The following is a 19,912-nucleotide window of genomic DNA, read 5'->3' as shown; positions in this document are numbered from 1 at the left end:
GGGAAGCCTGTATCATGACTAAAACTCAATTAGTGGGATATTAGCCTCAAAGAAAATACGATTTTTGCTTAAAATGAAATACTTCACATTTCTTTCCTGTGTATAAAATATAATAATAAGGAAATGCCTATAACTTCAACTTTAAAAAATTAAGATTTGCCTAATTGTCTTGGAATTTTAAAATTTATTTTATAATCAATCTTCACTTTTCCCCATTCACCTTTATTTTTATTACAACTTGTTGTTTTGTGTTGGTTATATTATCTTACTGTTTTTGAAACTTTGGGAATTTATTTTTTTGCCTATAATTTTTAAAACCTTTTCTGGCAAAATATCTCACATCGGATTTTTTATAGAGCAAATCATGAAATTTTAATTTACCTGATACAAATGAAATGTGTTGGTGGTTATTTTTTCACTTTATATAAAACCATTATATAATTATATCATCTTTAGATTAACCTGAAAAATAGTTAAGCATTTCTTATTTTCTTTTTATCTTTTTCATAATGACATCCTTTAGCTTCATCTTACTTCCTGGCTAAAGTATGAACATCAAAACTAATTACATAGGAAGTTAAAAATGGAGCTAAAGGTATAGGTGGGAAGTAGGAATGTACAAGAATTAACATTATCTTATGGTATGAATTATCATGACACTAGCTTTCATATTTTATAGGACCACAGAGATTGCAAGTTTTAGATTAACCCAGAGACATAGCTACTTTCTTCTGAAAGAAACTGGACCACAAGGCTTTTTCCTAGGATATTTTGTGACTTTGTTTGAAAGTTAGAAACAATAAAACAGGAATAGATGGTAGAACAGTAAGGAGGACCCTATGTTTGCCTCATCCCTTGAACAGAGCTAGATAAAGATCAGGTCATTCTGAACACCCAGGAAATCAATCTGAGGACTGAGAAAACAAATTCCATAACTAAAGGAAGAAAAGAGGCCACTTGTGTGGAGGTAGGAGGTGGGGAGATGTGACTGGGAGAGAAAAGAATTATAGGTGTTGCAGAAGGGAGGGAGTCCTAATCAGCGAGAGAGAGAGAGAGAGAGAGAGAGAGAGAGGGAACAGAACAGAGTGCTGGGCATTGCACAAGCAATGGGGAAAATAAGAAGGGCTGATTATTGCAAGTTTTTATAAGCAACAGAGCTCAAAGACTAAAGTTTCAGAAGTCCACGCCATTGCTGGGTGGAGCCTGATGGGTGTAGAGGTGCACCTGTGGAAAAGGAGGGTAAAGGCCTAGGAGCCAAACGTGCAGTCTGAGGATCTGCATTGTCACATTGGGAGAGATAGTTCCCCTTCATGGACTGCATTTGGGAGAGGTGGTACTGCCTCTCTAGGGACAAAAGAGTTAGCAGGTACCATTGAGGTGGCCTGTTCATTAGCCCAGGAGCAGAGACATCTGCTGAGGGCAGCTAATCTGGATACTGTTTTTTTGCTGCATTTTACCATAAACTCCAAGCCCCTGCATATTGAGGCATTTGGGGACTGCCCTTTTGGGACAAATCTGCACCAGCCACAGTGCTGTGAGACCCTCCACCAGAGGATAGTGAAGGTCCATGCCACACAGGCTCCCTAAAATTTGGAGTTTTAAAACTAATACAGGAATTCAGCAAAGTGGCAGGATATAAAATCAACACACGGAAGTCTGTTGAATTTCTATACACTAACAAAGAAGCAGCAGAAAGAGAAATCAAGGAATAGATCCTATTTACAATTGCACCCAAGACCATAAGATACCTAGGAATAGACCTAACCAAAGAGGTAAAAGAGCTTTACTCTGAAAACTATAGAACACTTACAAAAGAAACTGAAGGTGGCATAAAGAAATGGAAAAACATTCCATGCTCATGGGTTGGAAGAACCAATATTGTTAAAATGTCTATACTACTCAAAGCAATCTATACATTTAATACAATCCCTGTCAACATACTACCATCATTTTTCACAGAGCTAGAAGAAACAATCCTAAAGTTAGTATAGAATTTTGGAAGACTCCAAATACCCAAAGTGATCTTGAAAAAGAAGAGCAAAGCTGCAGATATCACAATTCCAGACTTCAAGCTCCATTACAAAACTAGTGATCCAAACAGTACAGTAGCAGCATGACAACAGACACATAGATCATTGGAATAGAATAGAAAACCTAAAAATGGAACCCACAACTGTATGGTCAACTAATTTTCAACAAATCAGGAAAAAATATTGGAATAAAGAATGATTAAAAGACAGTCTCTTCAAGGGGTTTGAAGTGGCGGGGGGGTGGGAGGTTGGGGTACCAGATGGTGGGTATTATAGAGGGCACGGCTTGCATGGAGCACTGGGTGTGGTGAAAAAAAATAATGAATACTGTTTTTCTGAAAATAGATAAATTGAAAAAAAAAAAAGACAGTCTTTTCAACAAATGGTGTTGGGAAAAATGGACAGTCACATGTAGACGAATGAATCTGGCCTGCCCATTCCCTTACACCACACACAAAAATAAATTCAAAATGGATGAAAGACCACAATGTGAATCCATCAAAATCTTAGAGGAAAACATAGGCAGCAATTTCTTTCTTTTTTTTTTTTTTTTTAAGATTTTATTTATTTATTTGACAGAGAGAGATCACAAGTAGGCAGAGAGGCAGGCAGAGAGAGAGAGAGGAGGAAGCAGGCTCCCCGCTGAGCAGAGAGCCCGATGCGGGACTCGATCCCAGGACCCTGAGATCATGACCTGAGCCGAAGGCAGCGGCCTAACCCACTGAGCCACCCAGGTGCCCCAGCAATTTCTTTGACCTCAGCTGTAGCAGCTTCTAACAAAACATGTCTCTGTAAACCATAAGAGACTCTTAATCTCACAAAACAAACTAAGGGTTGCTGGGGGTAAGGGGGTTGGAAGAGGGTGGTGGGGTTATGGACATTGGGGGAGGTATGTGCTATGGTAAATGCTGTGAAGTGTGTAAACCTGGTGATTCACAGACTTGTACCCCTGGGGCTAATAATACATTATATGCTAATAAAAAATTTAAAAATTAAAAAAAATAAAATAAAATCAACTAAATGAAAAAAAAAGACATTTCTCTGGAAGCAAGGGATACAAAATGAACTATTAGGACTTCTTCAAGATAAAAACAAACAAACAAAAACTTCTGCATAACAAAGGAAACAATAAAACTAAAAGGCAACCTATGGAATGGGAGAAGATATTTGCAAATGACATATCTGTTAAACTTTACTAGCCAAAATCTGTAATGAACTTATCTAACTCAACACCCCAAAAACCAAATTATCCAGTTAAGAAATGGGCAGAAGACATGAATAGACATTTTTCCAAAGAAGATATCTAGATGGCTAATAGAAACATGAAAAGATGTTTTAACATCGCTCATCATCAGGGAAATACAAATCAAAACCATGATGACATACCACCTCATATCTGTTGGAACAGTTAAAATTAACAACACAGGAAACAACAGATGTTGGTGACGATCCAGAAGAAGGAGAACCCTCATGCACTGTTGGTAGGAATGCAAACTGGTACAGCCACTCCAGGAAACAGTACAGAGGTTCTTCAAAAAGTTAAAAATAGGGGCGCCTGCGTGGCTCAGTGGGTTAAGCCGCTGCCTTCGGCTCAGGTCATGAATTTGGAGTCCCGGGATCGAGTCCCACATCAGGCTCTCTGCTCAGCAGGGAGCCTGCTTCCTCCTCTCTCTCTCTGCCTGCCTCTCTGCCTACTTGTGATCTCTGTCAGTCAAATAAATAAATAAAATCTTTATAAAAAAAAAAGTAAAAAATAGAGCTACCCTTTGACCCAGCAAAGGATATAAACATAGTGATTCAAGGGGGCACATGCACCCCACTGTTTGTAGCAGCAGTGTCTGAACTATAATAGCTAAACTATGGAAAGAGTCCAGATGTCTATCAATAGATGAATGGCTAAAGAAGATATGGTGTGTTTTTATGTGTATACACATATAGATACACACACACACACACACACACACATATATAATGGAATGTTACTCAGCCATCAAAAAGAAAGACAGCTTGTCATTTGTAACATGGATGGAACTAGAGATTATTATGCTAAGCAAAATAAGTCAGTCAGAGAAAGACAAATACTATATGATTTCACTCTTATATGGAATTTAAGAAACAAAACGGATGAACATGGGGAAAAGGGGAGAAAAAAAAGAGAGGGAGGCAAACCATAAAAGGTTCTTAACTACAGAGAACAAACTGAGGGTTGACAGAGTGGGGTGGGTGCGGGGATGGGCTATATGGGTGGTGTGGATGGGAGGACACTTGTGGTGGTGAATTCCGGGTGTTGTATGTAAGTAATGAATCCCTGAATTCTATTCCAGAAACCAATATATTACACTATCTGTTAACTAGCTCAAATTTAAATAAAGAAATAATAAATAAAAAGGTAAAAGCAGGCAAAAAGTATAACATGTTTAAAGTCAAGAAACACAGTTAGTAGGTCTAATTTGTAAATTTTTTTTTAAAGATTTTTATTTATTTTTTTTTGACAGACAGAGATCACAAGTAGGCAGAGAGGCAGGCAGAGAGGAGGAAGCAGGCTCCCCGCTGAGCAGAGAGCCCCACACGGGGCTCAATCCCAGGACCCTGGGATCAGGACCTGAGCCGAAGGCAGAGGCTTTAACCCACTGAGCCACCCAGGTGCCCCTAATTTGTAAATATTTTTTACTTAATTGCCTGAGTGCATAACTTTGGATCTTTTAAAGAATCATGATAGTTATTGGACATCATGATAGTTACTAGATAAGGTAACTATAAAGTAACTATAAAGATAAGATAGTTATTAGACATCATGACAGTTACTAGACATTTCTCATAAAATAGGGGGAAAAATTGAACATTGTTGAATAGCCCTCCTATCAGGTTTTTACATAACAATTTAGTCACATAGGATAGCAATATTAAGGGCAAAATACACTATAAAATCTTGTTTGGCTGTTTTCTTACAGGTAGTATTGAAGTAACACACCCAAAACATGCAGACAACAATCAATGATACTCTTTGTCAATGTCCTAAGTATCATGGATTGCTTGCAACCACCCATCAATAAGCCCTTATTGAGCTTCTGAATGGTACATCCCTGCATTTGTGTGGGCAAGTATTGAATAGATACACACCAAACTAAAAGGAGTAAATGGGCACTTTACAAAGTGCCCATGCTGGGCACTTAAAATAGATTATCTTTAATCCTCACAACAAGTTTGTAAGGTAAGTATCATCATCAAAACCATTTTACGATGTAGACACCAAAGACTGTAAATATTAGGAACATGTTTGTAGTTTGTCAAAGCCAGGATTCCAAACGGTTTCTTCTCTGATTCAAAACCTACATATGCTTTCTTATCTACCCTACCTCTTTAATACAGTGATGATAGTGATGATGATGAGGATGAGGAGGAGGATTAACAGTTATAATTTTTTGGTAGATTTTATTTATTTGACAGAGAAAGAGAGAGCGAGATCACAGGCAGGGGAAACAGCAGGCAGAGGGAGATGCAGGCTCCCCACTGAGCAAGGAGCCCAGTGCAGGACTTGATCCCAGGACCCCAGTACCATGATGCTTAGTATTAACTGCAGTGATGAGTGCTTTGTATACTTTTTCCTATTACCTTGCATTATCCTTTTAAATCTCTTTGTAATAATTAAAGACTTAAGGGATTTTAAGATTTAAATCTTCCATTATAGAGCCAAAAGACCGAGAAGTTAAGTAATTTGTCCTGAATCAAGCAGCTCGTAAGGAGACTAGCTAGTATTTAAACTATGATTGTCTGAATCTCAACTAAGACCTTTAACTTTTACAGAGTTGATTTCAAACTGAGTCTTTGAGAAGGGGAAAAGAGCAGCTGAATGCATTTACACAGCAGAAAATCATCTTATCAAATAACTCACACGCCTCAAAAAGATTCTGTGGTCACTGACCAAACTGGTGACCGTGCTCAGAGTAAGAATAGTTAATACTTTTCTTTCATTTGTTTGTTTACTAATAGCATTTGTGCACTGGTATCCTTTACTTTGAAATAAGATATTCAGGAATATCTCTTGAATTTTCTAAGAAGAAAATAAGAGTTGTGGGGAAAGGAGGTAGTGTTCCTGAAAAAAACACGTTCGGAGCTTGTTAGGAAGTAGCTCTAGAGGTAACTGTTCTCTTTCCATACATGAACATTAGATAAATCTCTATCCAGTTTTTTGGGTTTTTTTATTTTTTTATTTTTTTTTAACATTTAAAAAAAACAAAAAACAAGAAACTAGAACAGGCAACTAAGGGAGCAACAGAGAAAGGAGAAGGGTCTGTGGGGGTGTGATTACCACACTGCTGCTGTGCTGCGGGAGAAAACACAGGTCAAACTCCTCATTCCAGGTCCTTGGGAATTCACACTCTGCATATTTTCAGATTGGGGTTGTGTGTAATGAAGATGGAGTCTCATGGGAAGAAAATAGCAGGACACCGCAACAGGATGGAATGCTGCAATCACAAATATTTCAAACATTTGGAAGATGGAGCCTTTTATTCTAGGGATTTTCTTTATAAGACCATTATCCTAATAGAAAGCAAATAGGTTGTAGGGTTAAGACAGATATAAATATCAACTCAGACCTAGTACTTTTAAAATCTGGAGGACCTTGGACATTTACTTAACTTTGCTTTTTCTCAGTGTTTTATCCATCCTATAGGAAGAATGGTATCTACAGCAAAGTGTTGTCAGGGAAAGACTACCTCAACGATATTGTCTGACATATAGGTAAGTAAGGAATAGTGTTTATTTTTATTTTTCAAAGCACAGTTTCTACCTCTAAGATTATTAGAGCCTAACTGTAGAAAATACAGAAATGAAGTTCATGTTAGTACTGTGTTAAAATATATTTCCCTCAGCTTCAACATACCTAGGACAAAAGAGTATATGGAGGTGCTCCCAGATTAAAAAATGAGGTTTTAAGACTATTGCAGGACATTGAAAAGGAGGTGGTCAAAAAGCTTTAGAGTCCCCTTTAGCAAAATTTTCACTTGAGAGTTCAAAAAGGATGCCAGAATTTCTTGGAAGATAGCTGTCTTCCTGCTCTGATACCCATCACCATCTCTCATGGGAAACAGGCACTCCTCTTCTCCCTCCTCTCTCCTTCAATGAGACCACTTGAGAACTTGATATTTATCAAGTGGCGTCTGGACTCACACTTGAAAATCTCTCCAAGCAAAAATCTGGTCGCATGTCTTTGTGATGGGAAAGGAGGAAGAGGGAGGACAACAGTGAGAACAAAAGCTCTTCTACCATTTTCCTGACCTGGATTTATAACCTTCTTTGGACCACATGAATACTCTAACAGTTAACCAAGCTGAAGCCATTTAGAAAATATCCTGCCCCAGTAGGCAGCCTTCCAAAGCAAAGTAACCCTGAAGGAAAGGTCTCTGGGGTTTATACCTTTCGGGATAGGACTTGGGTAGGGTAGGATATGAGTGGTTGCTTGGAGAGTAGACTGTATCAGGGATCTGGGCAATGGAGAAAGTTATTAAAAAAATCTAAGAAACCCAAGATATGTACCCCTAAAGGGAAATTAGTCCTGATTATTTATGAAACTCAATAAATAATATTAAACGATCATGTCAGAGAGGTCCACCAACAGATCATTGTGGTACTAGTCAAGTGAGGCCTTTTCTTACCTTTTTTTCTATTGCTGCTCCTGCCCTAGTGGGGTCAGACACCATGACTATCAAGAGTTAAGAGTACAAGGCAGCAAAGCAGAGAAGATACTGACAACACACCTCTTACTTCCTTTTCTCTATTAAGTTTCCAGGGGATGCTGCCTAGAGGAGAGCAGCTTATACTTCAAGTTTGGAACGTTAATGACCTTGGATTTGTATTAGTTTTCTATCTCTGCCTATCAAATTCCCATACAGTGTTTTAAAACAACACACAATGGGCGCCTGGGTGGCTCAGTGGGTTAATCCTCTGCCTTCGGCTCAGGTCATGATCTCAGGGTCCTGGGATTGAGCCCCACATAAGGCTCTCTGCTGGGCAGGGGGCCTGCTTCCTCCTCTCTGCCTATGTCTCTGCCTATTTGTGATCTCTGTCTGTCAAATAAATAAATAAAATCTTTAAAAAAAAAAAAAAAAAAAAACCAACCACACATTTACTAGCTCACAGTTCTGTAGGTCAGAAGTCTAAGATGACTTAATTGAGTTCTCTGTTTAGCTCTGATAAGACCAAAATCAAAGTGTTGACAGGGGCTACATTTTCATCTGGAGCTTGGAGTCCTATTCCAAAAGTATGACTGTTATTGGAAGAGGTTACTTCCTTTAGTTGTAGGATTAAGATACTTTTGTCCTTGTTAAATGTCAGCAGGGACCTCTCTCATCTCTTAAGAACACCTAATTCCTTGGGGTGCCTGGGTGGCTCAGTTGGTTAAGCAGTTGACTCTTGTTTTCAGCTCAGGTCATGATCTCAGGGTCCTGGGATTAAGCCCTGCATCAGATTCTGAACTCAGCTGGGGGTATCTGCTTATGAATTCTTTCTCCCACTCTTTCCTTACTCCTGCTTGCTCACTCTTTTTAAAGTAAATAAATAAATCTTGAGAGAGAGAACACTCATTTGCTCTTCATGTAACCTCCTGAATGTTTTAAGGCTGGTCTTTCTTAATGCTTGCAGTTTCTCTCCAATCCTTTTCTGCTTCAGCCTGAGAAAAGCTTTTGCTTTTAAAGCCTCCTGTGATTACATCAGACCTGGCCAAATAATCTCCCTATCTAAAAGTCAACTGTGCATATCACATAACAAGTCACAGGAGTGGTATCTCATCATATTCAAATGTTCCAGCCATGTAAACTCTAAGAGGCCATGTAAACAGTCTACCTACCAGAGAATTGAACCTTTTAATTATTGCCATGATGTCATTTTTCTCTTTGTTTTGATTCACAGTGACTAGACAGCTTTTTTATGATCTGAAAGTGCCCAATAAAATAGGAGGCCCAGCAGAATATTTATTCAAGTGTGAGAAAATAATTACTTTCACAAATTGGGGTTAAATGGCCATTGGTAGTGTTTGGTGAGAGAATTTTCCTTTTCTCTTGCTATACCCTATTGATTGCTTTAAACAAAATGGATTTACCTTAAATAAACTGTGGTTTATGGTAGAGGGACATAACCAATATACCATGATCTCCCCTTTTCCCTGCCCCAAAGATGGGCGAGGCAAAGAAATACTGTGAGTGCATTTTCTTTATAAACTAGGAGATCCTGCTAGAATCTTCGTAGGCTGGAGGGGAAGAATCCCTTGGAATCCATGCAGGTCAGTGTTCCAGTGCCCAAAGAGGTATGGGAGATGCTGGAGAGTGGATCTGAAAGAACAAGCAGAAATTATTCAGCACAATAATGTATTGCAATAAACTGAGCTAGAGATGGTGACTGGGGGGAGAGATGGTAGAAACAGAAGGAAAGAGAAGATTCTGGATAATATTTTGAATATATAGTGAACAGGTTTTGTCAAATGAATTAGCTGTGGGACATGAAAGAGAAGAGTAAATCCAAGATTTGGAGCTTGTGAAACTTAGTTGATGGAGATGCTACTTACTGATGTGGAAGAGATTTTGGGGGAACAAATGTGATATGCCATTAAGAAAATGGACTATTTCTAAAACTGTAGCTATTTTCTTAAAGATTTATTTATCCATTTGAGAGAGAAAGGGAGGGCAGCAGGTGGGGGAGGAGATGGAGGAGGACAGGGAGAGAGCAACCTGAAAATATCAAGTGTTTGGTGACAACATTTAAAATCTTACGCCTTCTTACACAGCTTTGTCTAGAACTCAGAGATTCACATCTCCATGATTCCGTATTTTGCCTGATCTTCCTCATCCCTGTCTTCTCTTTGCTTCCATAGTGACTTCTGAGTTTCTAGTCCATCATTTAAAAGTGATATATCCCCTCTCCTTTCTTTAAATGTCCTCTTTACCTTCTCAGTTTATTGAAATATGGATTTCTCCTACAGATCCTCCTCTCTTTCTGTCCTATCAAGCAACAGCCTGTCTCTCCACACTGCACAAGGCTGTGGGTGCGGTAGGCGTCTTCCCTGACCTTAATACTTTCAAACGATTTTCTTTCTCGTTTCCCTAAAATCTGCTGTCTTTGAAGATTTTGCTCCCAGTCTATAGTATATTTCTATGTTGTGCTTATTCAGAGGCTATTCCCACTCAGTAATTATTTTAATTTTTGGCTCATTGTCTCTGTCTCTAACAGTACTCTTTTCCTAAGTTACAGTGGTTGCAATGTTCATGTGTGTGATCTTTGTAATGTTCTGATGTCCTAGTTCTGGATACTTTCTCTTTCAGTATTCTGTCTCCCACATCTACTCTGTCTATTCTCATGGCCGTTCTCTAGACCCTGACATTGTGAATAACTGTACCTCCTCCATGATCTCATTTGAAATACCTCACTTTCTGATCTCTACTTCTTGTCATTTCAACTCCTTCCTCTAAGACCTTTCAATCCATTGGTTCTGCCACCTTTTCAAGGATGCCTGCTTCCCATTTTTAGTGTCTTTCAATTATCAAACACCAGGAATAATAAACCTATAGTTGAACAGGTTGGTTTAAATGTTCATTTCAAGGAGGGACAATGCACACCACAAGGGCATCTGGGTAAGAGCGCATTACAAAAACTGATTACTATGAGTAGGGCTCACATTCCGTGATTTTAGGAAGGATTTAGGAAGCAGGACTTTACTATGCATTTGGATGCTGTCAGGCATTTGGCATTCTATGACTGGATTTCTGAATACATCTTACCTATAGGGTAGGAAGAATGAATTAATACTAAGGATAGTAATTGTTAACGGAGCCACAGTAGCTCATATTATCCAGGACAGGAAGATGCGTGGATATTTTTGTGGTTTGAACAATTTCAGTTTTGTCTGTGTTTAGACATGGTTACAGAATTGTCTTTTTGTCTTGATCCATCATGGTCTGAGTGACCTTATCTGTTATTAATGTTCTGTGGAATTATGTTCAACAGGAAAACACTACAACCCAGCCTATAGTGCCAGGCCAACTCCCTAATTTCAGGAACAGCTTCTTTCATCCCATCACTCCTCCCCCTTGATCTGTCACTGTAATCACACCTTGCAAAATGTAACTCCTTTACTCCAACCCCACCAATAATTATAGATCTACCCTACGTGGCATTCCCTATTGCTTTAAACCAGCTTTACTTTTTTTTGTACATTATTTATAATTATGCATCATGTTATAAATTTATTATTTATTTTCCTATCTTTCTAGTATTTAAACAAATTATTCAGATTTTTACCATATAATGGCAATTAAAGCATATTTTGACATACATTTATTAATTTATTTAAAGATTTATTTATTTGAGAGAGAGAGAGCATGCGAGCAGGGGGAGGGGCAGAAGGAGAGGGAGAGAGAATTTCAAGCAGACTCCCCACTGAGCATGGAGCCCACTTTGGGGTTTGATCCCATGACCCTGAGATCATGACCCAAGCCGAAATCAAGAGCTGGTCGCTCAACCGAGCCACCCAGGCACCCCCGACTTTTAAAATAATCAAGATCTGCAAGTGCTAGTAGAGTCTATATAAATTAGTTGTAAATTCTCTTGATTATATAAAACAAAAAGACATGATTTATAACTCAAAAGTTTTTGTGATAGTAATTGCTATCTTGACTTTTAGTAAATTAAATCTAAATCTTTTTACAAGAGACAATAAGGCCATGTCAAAGAATAACCTAAAAGATTAAGATACAAAGAGAAGTGAATTTGTGGGGGTCAGGGTATATAGTAATGAAGAGAAATGTAAGTCTTTTTAGTGTAAGAATTTTTAAAAAGAAGCAGTTTTGACTAATATTTTCCTTATAGTTGTTAGCAACATCTTAAGGGCAGAACATTTAGGAAGAGAATTAGACTATTTGTAAAGATTTTATAGAAAGGTTGTGATACAGACTTCTAATCTGTTTTGATGTTGGACACAAGCATTGTTTTTCCTACACCTTATTTCATAGCTACAGTGTGTGAATGAAGTGTTCCCATCTTTTAGATTCTCTGTAACCTAAGGGCAATCGTGGGGAAGAAGTTTTAGCCTTGTATGAGGTCCTGGTTGCTGCTGCTGCTTCTGTTAAATGTTCTGTACCAGGATTTATACCACCTGGTTTGAAAACTGTTATCTTCCCTACTGAGGTAATATATCCTGGAGCATCAGATCATTGCCCCAATTCAGCATGCACATCCAAGCCTGCATCAGAGATGCAGAGATCAAAGAGCCACGGCAGATTATGCACTTCTTTTCCCAGAATCTGCAGAAGAACAAAGTGATGAATAACGCAAGGTTATGGTGTTAATTGGCTCTATGGGCAAGCCAGTAGTATAGAGGAGAGTTCAAGTGGGGTTTGCTTTATGGCTTTTCCCAGGGTTTCTGCTCCTTGAAAGGCTGTTATTTATTTTTTATTTTCATGTCTTCCAAATCCATCATTATGGCTGGGAAGAAACAAGTCTACTATTGTGACTCTTCTACACAATTAAACATTTTGAGCATTGATGGTTGATCTGAACTTCCTTAAGAATTTGAATTGATGGGGTGTGCCTGGGGTGGCTCAGTCAGTTAAGCATGAGTTCTACTCAGGTCATGATCTCAGGGTCCTGGGATGGAGCCCCTTTCCTGTCAGGCTTCCTGCTCAGCGGGAAGTCTACTTCTCCCTCTCCCTCTGCCCCTCCCACCACTGGTGTGGTGCATAGCGTATGTGCTCTCTCAGTCTCTCTCTCTCTCTCAAATAAATAAATAAATAAATAAATAAAAATTTTTTTAAAAAAGGAAAAAAATGAATTGGCATTTGCTTTGCCCCTCTTCTTTCCTTGCCAAACTCATTTTCCACCTGACCACATTCTCCTTTGTCTATTGCTTGTTCCAGGAGCTTATCTCTAAATTTAGTGATCATGAGTAACATTCAAGGTGTTTGCTATTTTCTTTATTTCCCCATGTGTATGGGCTGGAGGGATGGTTAGAAGCTATACCATTGTAGGGTGCCTGGGTGGGTCACTTGGTTAACTGACTGCCTTCAGCTCAGGTCATGATCCCAGGGTCCTGAGATCGAGACCCACATCAGGCTCCTTGCTCTGCAGAAGTCTTCTTTTTCCTCTCTCTCTGCCTGCTGTTCCCCCTTGCTCATGCTCCCTCTCTCTCTGTCAAATAAATAAAATTAGAAGCTACACCATGTAGATTTTCTTCTCTCTCTCTTTTTTTTTTTTTTGGACTTCTCTTAGCTGTTACTTTTCCTTGTTTGGATGCTGTTAATGTATACAAGTAATGAAGGATTTTGAATTGAACTGCATTTCATTGTTAAAGTATTTATATACCGTAACATTTTCTTTTTGATTTGGAATCTTATTTGTTTCAAAATACAAATGGTAGTTAGTATTATAATGTAGGATATCTAAATATTAATATAAAGTATATAATTTTAATGATTTCAACTAGAATTATTCAACTAAATTTTCAATTATTTCAATTGAATTTTCCTAGCTTTCCCTTGTCCTCTTTACTACTCTGTATTTCCTCCCATATTTCCCTTTCTACCTTTTTTTTTTCTTATTTACCCCTTGCCTACCTTCTAATTACCAGTATTTATTGAGCATCCACTATATTCCTCAGGATTAAAAGACACAGAAATGGAAAAGATATGTATACAACAAACTATAACTAATTGATCTTAAGAGCCAACTATTTACAATGAATGGGAAAATATATAAGAACACATACACCTTTTATTCATTAATCTATTCATTTATTGATTTGTGGATGTATTTGTTTCATTCAAAATGTAAGTCTATCCCAGGAGACGTTCCTCTGCTCCCTTAGGTTTGAGAGCTGGGTCTTTGAATAAACTGACAACAGGGAGATTAACCGGAGAAAGCCATGCAAATTAATTAATGTTTAATATTATGTGCAAAGGGGCATCATAGGAAAACAAGTGAATACCTGAAAAAGTAATGAAATTTGAGAGCTTATATACCATCTTAATAGGGGAAGGAGAGGGCCAGTAAATGATTTTTAAGAAACATTAATGGGCCTTAGAAGAATAAATGAGGGTTATGATAGTTTGTGATAAAGTTTGGCCGTGGTATGGACTTCTAACTTCTTATATGATGAGTCATCTCTGGTTGATGAAACTCTCAGGAAGGAGAGTTCTAACTATTGAGTTCCTTTTGGAGCATCTGTCACACAGCAGATAAGGGGAATTCAGAGAAGGCCACTTTCCTCATTTGCCGCTTTGCAAATGCCTTCAGCTCAAAATAATCAGTGTACCAAAGCCACATATTTTTGGTGGCATATCCTTAACTTCTTCACCCAGAATATGCCATACACTGTCCTATGTACTGAGAATAGCTAGTTTTGACATACTTTTTAAGTTAAATCTTATTTAAAGTCCTTTTTGGGGGGGCGCCTGGGTGGCTCAGTGGGTTAAGCCTCTGCCTCTGGCTCAGGTCACGATCTACGCGCCCAGGGATCAAGACCCGCATCAGGCTCTTTGCTCAAAGGTAGCCTGCTTCTCTCTCTCTCTCTCTCTCTCTCTCTTCACTCTGCCTGCCTCTGCCTACTTATGATCTCTGTCAAATAAATAAATAAAATCTTTAAAATAAAAGTCCTTTTTAGTACATGAACAAACACAGCTTTAATAAGATAATAAGGCAAAAGGGCATTCCATTAAATTCAGACTACTACAGAAATTTCCATGTATTCTGCCCCAAAAATTGAGATGGTACATTAAGTACAAGTAATGTTTCACTTTATTGATTTAGGGTGTAACCTTCACTTCACCGTTCTGATCTTTTAATTTTGGGCTGAGAACTGAAATCATATCAAATTGTATCAAAATTAATTACAATTGTGAACTCTTACCAATGTTAAGGTAAACACACATAGAAATTTTTATTGATATATCTCTACTTAGGAAAATGTCATGATAAATCTTAAATTTTAAGAAAATAATTGAAATGTGAATATTACAGGCTTTTCAAACATATTCCCTTCATAGTCTCTAAATATAAAGTTTCAGTTTTCCTTAACTTGCCAGGCTAGAATTATGATGTGAATTTTTAAGTGTTAGGCTTGAGATTTCTTTTATACAAAATTCAGTATGGTAACACAAAAATGTGGTTATATCTAAAATACACTTAATGAAAAAAAATAAATAAAATACACTTAATGAGTGCATTAATATGGAGCAATTACCACTCAGAATTCTCCATCAAAATGTAGAATGTAATTACAATCATTATTTTGCAAAGTTAGATCATAGTTACTAAAATGAATAGCCAAAATGTTAATTAGAGCATAGAAAATTTGAATATAGATTGAAAATAAAACTACTTTACTTCATGTAAATTGCACTTAACATAAATTCTTCTGGTCTTTAGTATTTCAGCTGAACAAAAATCCTGAATTAATTTGATTAATATCAAAATACTTGTCCAATTTTTTGTTGTTACTGTTGTTAAAAGGATGTGAATAATATGAAATGAACTAGGAAAGGATTGGAATTGGGACTGGACCCAAATACAATTTCCATTTTAGGCTTTTCATTGAACTTTCAAACCATTAGCTAACAATCTAAAGCCACTGAATTTAAGAGAAAGAAAAACCAAGATGCTTTATCAAAACCTTGGAAAGTCACTAAAAGCAAACGTATAGTTTTAGGTTTTCATTTTTTACACTGTTCCTTATCTCTAATTTTTACTGGACCACATAAATACTGCCTTTTGCCATATTTGCTATTATAAATATTTGCCATATTTACATAATTTTTAATAATGTAATAAAATAATGTTTCAAATTACATTTTGCAAATTTGGTCTTTTCTGTTAAGTAAATATTCTTATTGCCGCTTTAGATATAAGGACTTTGAGGTACAGAGAAGCTAAATAAATTGTTTGTCTAAATGGTTGTTTTAGGACATCCAGCTCAACTGTCTTTTAACTATTGTGATAAATCAGTTTTCAACAGAGCATTGAAAATGGAAATTTTTCCTTTCTTAATATGACCCTGTTTTATGATTTGATGCTCATAGAATTTTGCCATGTTCTGAGTGGTCCAGTGAATTGGGCCGTCATTTGAAACCCCTAAGAGATGAACAGTTTTGATTACATCAGAAGTGCTCTGCTTCAAATAACATGATTATGTACATCCTAATTACCCACAGTGCAGATCGGATGGGTGACCACATCCCCCAGTACTTTAGAGAGAAATGCATTTGTTTATAAAAAATTCTGAGAGAATGGTAGTGGTAAGTTACTAGGTTTATAAGGGAGAGCAGTGGAAAATCTGTTTGCAATCTTCATTTAGAAATGGAAATATGTGATGAGGAGAAGGAAAAAATAGATTTTCCGTGAAATCCAAATTATTTAACCTGGACTGTTTCTTTCTGCAAAGGAAATCAGCTTTATAAACAAGCTCTATTTGAGGCTAACAGTGTAACATTCAAATTAAATGAGTGAAAAACCACTTTTATACCACTGAATATGCAGAATCTACCCACTAACCTCAGTGTGTTCAATTTCCATTCTGTGCTCTCAGTCCGGACAAACCAGATAAACCAAGATATATCCCTTTGCTATAGCTTTGGTTCATCTTCTGTTTTATCCTTATCTCTAGAGGTGGTGATTGTATTTTATCCAAAGCAAAGAAGATTCTCACATCTACAAAATGTCTGCAGTTTTCCTATATGAAGTGACACCACATGTTGTTCTGCTTATTATTCTTGTGTCGCTGGGGCAGCACTTGTCTGTTTTAATGCTGTGTGGCTGCCTCAGCGATTGCTAATCTAATGATGGAATATGTCCCTGGAGGTTACAGGTACCATTCTCTGAGCTTCGTGCCTACAGCCTGAATTACAAGATGATTGATATCATAAATTTTTTTATTCTTTACTAAGATATGCACACATTTATAATAATAGGAAGTTACAGCTGTGATCCTAATATGAGCACTTTCCAAGGCTGCATGATGCCGCCTTGTCAGAAATGGCCATTTTTTCCTACAACTCAATCTCTTTCACTGACATTGAGCTTTTTCAAAAGACAAGGAAGCCAGGAAAACAAAAATGTCAGCAATTATGCAGCTGAATTTCAATGTAAATATATTAAATATACATTATGTAAATATATTTAAATATGCACCCCATATTTACATTTAAATGTAAATTGAGATAATTTACATGTTAGATTCTGAATGTCAGTTATTAAAATTCACTGATTTCCTGACCCAAAGCTACCATTGGAATGATGTATGTGTGTGCTTGCTAATTAACCATTTACTGAGTACACATAAGGTGAAATGCTGACCCAAGTGAGCACAGTAATTTGCAGGATGGATCTCTCCTTAAAGGAGCTGCCAATTGGGAGTTTGTGGGGGGCTGAGGTTTAGAGGTGGAGGGGAGATACAGTTAAATATAGAACTGAAATAGGAGACTAGAGAAACAAAGGACCAAAGAGAATATAAATGTGCAGTAATTGAATAGACTGAAGTTTTCAAAGATATCTATGCTGTGACTTTTAACATCTGGTTTTAGAAGGGTGGCCAAATAGCCAGTTCTGATAGGTAAATGAGGAACAAAAAATATATGTGTACAGGCCACCTATTAATAATAAATCACGAGATTCGGTCATATAAGGGTTAATAGTCTGCCACGAGTGCTCACTGATAGAACCTTAGTTCAGACTTTCAACATTCATCCAACAGATTTTTTTTTCATCCTACAAATTATTAAAGCAATCTTCTACTTTTTCTCTGTCTTTGGCTATGAAGTTCCATGATGTATATATATGATCTAAATTTTCTAAGCAATCTTTCTTTACACAAATTTAATCACATAATGTCCTTCTTAAAAATAATCGAATGGTTTCCCAGGCCTTCATCTTCAGGTCCAAACTCCTTTATTGTATTTTTTTTTTTTAAAGATTTAATTTATTTATCTCTCACAGAGAGAGAGAGGGAGAGAGAGAAAACACGCACACAAGCAGCAGGAGCAGCAGGGAGGGAGAAGGAGGGTCCCTGCTGAGGAAGCAGCCAGATGTGGGACTTGATCCCAGGACTCTCAGAAAATGACCTGAGCCCAAGGCAGAAGCTTAACCAACTGAGCACCCAGAGTCCCAGATCCAAACTCCTACAGATGCTGCTGCCGCCGCTGCTGCTGCTGCTTTATTTTTCTGTGAAACTCTTTCTTTTATTTAAATGCTTTTTCTTAACTGTGCTTTTTGTTAAACATCCGGTGTCAACTTCTGCCATCTTTTGACTCATATCCTACAATTCTGTCATTCGAATTGCTTAACATTCCCCAGACTTACCTGACTTTGTTTTGTCCTCCTAGAGTGTCCCTTTCTTGTTCCACATGGGGGTACTGGGGAGGAAGACCTTCTTCTGCTCTACAAGGTCCTTTTAGCTGGACTTAGAATCAAATAGACATGAGATTAACAGGAGAAAATCAAATTAAATAGCTTGTGTACAGGGAATCCACACAGACAGGAAATTCCAGAGACAACAGCCAACAGGAAGCTTATATAAGCTAAGGAGTAGGGCAAGGCATGAGGTTACAAAGGGGAGGAAAGCCATTAGCAGGAATAGAAAGCAGATGATTTGAAAGACACAGGTTTCTCTATTATGTAGATAAATTTCTTAGTAAAGGGGAATCTCGGGTAATTGCTCTCCTCCTGGTAAAGCCTCTCTTTTCTGATGTAAATTTAGGCAGTTGAGGACCAAGAAGAGCACTTTATCCTGAATTTGCTGGGTCTTGATTACTTTTAACTGAAAATAATGTTCCAGTCAAAGTGGCCCATCGTGGGGTAGGTAGCCTGCCCTTGACCCCTACAGGAATAATTCCCACTCTACCTTCCAGGCTTAGGTCCAGGCTGATCTCCTGCAGAAGGTCTTTATTTCCATTCTCCCCAAGAATGTCCACGTGCCCACACTGCTCCGCCCCAAGTTTCCTGGAGTGTGGTCAGACATCCAAAGAGGATGAAGGTGTAAGACATTCAAGAAAATCTATCAATGTTGAACTTTATCTGAGGCCTGTGTTCCAGAAAGCAGCAGTGGTAGAGAAATTCTACCCTTTTGCATTTATAAAGGACCATCCTGTCCTCACATGTGCAGGTAAGACCCACTTGTACCCTTCCTCAGTGACTCAGGTGAGACCAATCTTTGCCCTTCCTTTTGACTCTATTATTTTATAAAACTTCATGTTTTCTCCATCTTTTTTTTTTTTTGAGAGGTACCTCATTAATGAATGTTCTCTCTATTGCTAATATCTTGAATACAATAATGACTTTGACATGAGACCTTTCTTTGTCCTGAGCATTTTGTCTTCCACACTGACAACTTGGGCTTTTGTCAGTGAATTCATCAGAGCTCTTACCATATTTTATTGTTACTGTTGACTTGCTTCTTTGTCATCCTCCTTAGACTGGAAATTGCTTGAGAGTCAGGAAAAATGTCTTATTTAGATTCCCAGGTTTACTCAGTGCTGTGCCTGGTTACACATAGCAGTGACAAATGGACTTTTGATGATGACCAAGTGAGAATTTTCTACGTATTTACCCTTCTCTTTTATTAGAGGAGGATTATCCAGGATGCCTCCTCTCCCTACCAGTGTCCTTTTAGCACTCTGAACCAGCCTTAGCTCATGTATCCATACCTTTTCATGGAATGGTTACAAAAAAAGTCACTTTCACTGTATTAAAAAAATGGCAGTTACAGCCATTCATTAAAATCCCTGTAGTTTGTAGGTTCTCATATAGAAAAATGACCCTTACACATATCACTTATTGTATGTCAGAGTCACATTGTGTTGTGTTGGGATATGAATAGAAGAGCCAATGATGGGTGAGGGTGGTGGTGA

General features: G+C 37.7%; 1 long non-coding RNA gene across 1 annotated transcript; it reads right to left on the bottom strand.

Moving 5' to 3' along the window:
• Positions 1–6,419: 6,419 nt before the first annotated feature.
• On the bottom strand, positions 6,420–18,506 carry LOC122910436. Its single transcript, XR_006385221.1, has 3 exons — positions 18,366–18,506; positions 9,130–9,358; positions 6,420–6,496 (listed from the first exon to the last, which is right to left on the bottom strand). It is a non-coding gene; the product is annotated as an uncharacterized LOC122910436 (long non-coding RNA).
• Positions 18,507–19,912: the final 1,406 nt, after the last annotated feature.

Source organism: Neovison vison, chromosome 6 (genome assembly GCF_020171115.1).
Source record: "Neovison vison isolate M4711 chromosome 6, ASM_NN_V1, whole genome shotgun sequence".
Lineage (NCBI taxonomy): Eukaryota > Metazoa > Chordata > Mammalia > Carnivora > Mustelidae > Neogale > Neogale vison.
The sequence above is the reverse complement of the archived record's forward strand: the minus strand, read 5'-3'. Positions and strand labels throughout refer to the sequence as shown.